The sequence below is a fragment of the Chenopodium quinoa genome, unplaced genomic scaffold, assembly GCF_001683475.1.
Source record: "Chenopodium quinoa cultivar QQ74 unplaced genomic scaffold, ASM168347v1, whole genome shotgun sequence".
Classification (NCBI taxonomy): Eukaryota; Viridiplantae; Streptophyta; class Magnoliopsida; order Caryophyllales; family Amaranthaceae; genus Chenopodium; species Chenopodium quinoa.
The window spans coordinates 2571737-2575590 of NW_018744111.1; positions in this window are offsets into that span (position 1 = coordinate 2571737).

Consider the following 3854-nt stretch of genomic DNA (forward strand, 5'->3'; position numbering starts at 1 on the left):
TGGTGCGAGACAAAGGGGGTCAGCATGCGTGGCTCGCTAGCAGCACGCATGCTGGATGCGCGAGGTGTGTGCGTATGTGCGTGGGATGCTGGGGCGAGCGCCAGCACGCACCAGCGCCAAGCATCGCCCAGCACCAAGCAGCACTGCCTAGCTGGGATGCGAGGTTGCTGGCTGGTCGTGTTGGCAATACCAGCTGGCAGCCAGCCCAGCTGGCTTATGAGTGGCGGTTAAAGAGAGGTGGGGACCAAAGCCTCTAGGCTTCCCTTGGGGAGCAAGGGAATGGTCCCCCCATGGGATATGGTCCTCACCTAACCCATTCTCTCCTCTTGCCACTTGTTTCCTTGTGATTGCTTTTGCCTAATTATTTATTTTGGAATTAAATAAATTATTGCAATTGCACATGATCCCACATTGATCATGAAAAGGGGTTTCAAGTCCCCATTCTCTACAAATACCCACTTGGTTGGGATTTTGAGAATACAACCTTGAGTGGAATTAAAATGGCAACTCTAAGTAAGAGTAAACCTTTGGTTCGTAAAACTCATAGTTATTTTGTCCGGGTCTTGACTAACCTTCAAGACTTAGGACGCTCGGGTCGGGTCGAGGGTACGATCCGTCGGAGATCTCGTGTTTTCGGGATTTTGAAGTAAGAGCTCTTTGGGAGTGAAGTACTCGTCAAAGGTATAATTCTTGTTCTTAATCTTGTTTGATTAAGTTAAATATGCTTGTTAATTGTTTTAATTAAGGGGCGGGTCTTGGTGGGTTTCCTTCCGCGTAGTGTCGGGTCACTACGAAACATTACAGCGGTATTCGAGCCACGCTCGTTTTAATATTTGCAATTATTTTTTAATTAAGGTGTTTCAAAAGAATTTAATTTTCTGATTCATGTTCTTCTAATTAGATTAGATGCTCGTTTTAATTAATTTTAAAACTCGATTTTATTTTCGATTTGGCTATCAAACCCAGATTTTGGCTCAAAAATAGTGATTTTTGGGTGGAATCGACATTCTAGAACAGATTCAACCCTTTTAGGACTGTCCAGAAGCCAAATTCGAACCAGAAAGCCAAATTAGTGCTTAAGTTGATATACCAATTTTTCATATAAACTTGTTTTTCACGAATTTTGCAAATACATTGCAATAAAGTGTGAAAACTTGTTGTGATCTTGAAATTTTAAGTTCCCAAATAATGTTAAAGTTCTAATCTTTAAAGGTTTAAATGATTGGAACCCTAACCCTAAATTCCATGTTGAACAAAGCTTGGATTTTTCATGTTTGGTTGATTAAAATCCATCAAGTTTAATTACTTGTGAGTAAAATTTGATTAATCTTCATATTGGAAGATGTAATCTTGGTATTTCACACAAGTATGCAAGTTGGAAAATTTTTATCATTGGATGGTTGATTTATTTTTTCAACTCCCATTTGTCAAATCCATTATTAATTTTCATATTGGCAAGATTAATTTTTGACATAGCTCATTTTATTTTAAGTATAAAATTAGACCTAATTTTGTTCAAAATTGAAATTTTTGATAATTTAGGCTTGTGGACCAATAAAATAAATTTTATTTAAGTAGGACTGAATTTAATTTTATTTTATTTTTCCTCAAATTAATTCTAAAATGTAATTTGGAATTAATTTATGTCACACATAAATCGGAATCAAAATCCCGAGAAATGCACGCAAATCGATGCAAAACCGCAAGCGTCACCAAGCTAGTCGGGCTGCCTAGCAGCCCACATGTAGGCTGCCTGTGGTGCGCATATGGATGTGCATCGTTGGTGCATGGCTGTGTGGCGAGGAGGCGTCTATTGTGTAGTGCGTGTGCTGGTGCGTGGGCCTTAGGCTGCTGGCGCGCTTGTGCTGCGACTGGGCAGCGAGGCAGCAAGCCACATCCAGCCAGCCCACTGCTGCCTGCACCGGCAAGCTACTAGCATGCGCAACATGCTGCTGGTGCTAGCTAGGAAGGTAGGCTGTGCTAGGCACACTTGCTAGCTGGCAGCACCACGCACCATGGCGCAGGGCCATGGGCTGCCTAGCAGCCATGGTGCGCACCCACTAAGGTTTTTTGTGGGACGTTTTGCTTATGTTTGAGCTATGTTTTTGCGATATTTTTTGCCATTTTAATAATTTTATATAATTATTTTAACGAGGCTAAAAACCTCGATTTTCGATTTTGCAAAATTTTGACAAATTATGGGTTATGTCGACTTAATTAATCGGATTAATTAAGTACGGATGCGGAATTTAGTGGGAGCTTAATTAAGTTCATGAGCATTTTGCATTCAGAAATAATGGATTAAACAATTTTGACTAGTTTTATTTAGGCGCGTTAATTGGATTAACCACCTAAGTTAGTTACTAGTTTTGTGTGTTTAATTATGTATTTCGTAAAATTGCATGGGCAATTCACAAATAGTGAATGGGTGAATGGAAGATTGTTTTCAAAATAGTTCTTTGAAAATGGCAACTATAGGGGCCCGACTGGGATAGAAAATACGGACTGCGTTCCGTTATGTATTTTTGTAAATCTAAATACAGTCTGCGAACCGTTAAGTATTTTTGTACTATTAGATTAATCTTAGTGGTTCTGGCTAGCTTCTTTTATTTTATTTTGGCCAAGATGTCTCAAGACGGTGTTTCGACGAAGACGAGCCAAGATGAAGACCCATGGAAATTGAAGATTTCAAGGGGTCATGCTAGTTGCCAAATGCATCTATTTTATGCCTTATATATTGTTGTTATATATGATTTCTAGATGCATGTCTAGGATTTCTATTATGTTGCGACGAATAGTTAAGTTCACTTAAATCAACCAACATAGAAACCCTAGGTCCCTTAATAATATTGAACTAAAATTTGCCGTTCTAAGAACAACACTTACCGAACTAATGTGCGTACGTGATGGATTACGCCGAAACGAGGCATCACTACCTCCATAAAAACGTAAGGTATACTAGGTATACAAGTTGACTTGGTTAAGCTCAACAATATCAGTAAGGAGTCCATAGATGTCGTGGCAAAAGAGATAAAATGTCAAGGATGCATTAGATGCGACATTTTATCAAACCGAGAGTAGCTTGGAGCTATTAGAAATTGGATTGCTTACCTTAAGATATTTAATGATTAAGACAAGCCAAAGCATGCTTAACCATTTCTTGATCTTTGGGATCTCGGAATCATTTTATTTTCGCCCATAAGGGACAATTTTAAATGCGTGGATAAAATGCTCAATAAGATAGAATATATGCATGAACGTTTTAAAATTTCAACTTATTGATGTATGAATTGTTTTTCACTTCAAATTGTTTCAATTGTAGAATCATGTCTGCAAGTAACTCAAACAACAACCAAATGTGCGCGACACTCCCCGAAAAGTTAGTTATCAAGCTTAACTTAACAAACCTTGAAGAATGGGAAGAAGAACTCAGGAGAACTCTCCGGAGTTGTTCCAAAGAGTATGTTCTGGATACTTCCCTCCCAACCCTCTGTTACAAGAAACTCTTGAGTGACGAAACTTATTGTGCATGGTCAATAGATTGCCAATTAGTGTCATAACTCATGGCTAACTCCATCCCGGAAGAATGGAAAGAAAAATTTCAATTCTCTTTCCCGGACTTGTTCCTTGGAGGACTAAGGAATGTTGTCGGTGTGAGATTCTCTAAGAGTTTCAACGACAACAATGATGGACTCTTGTTTGAAGTAACTAGGTCACTTACAGACATGAATGTAAAGCCATCGAATCAAGGTTGTCTTGCGAAAGAGAGGTACCATCTTTGGTCTAAAGTTTGCAACACCAAGTTGAGACCGGGTATGCCCCTCTGACCCCATGTGGCAAGAATGACTAAGCTC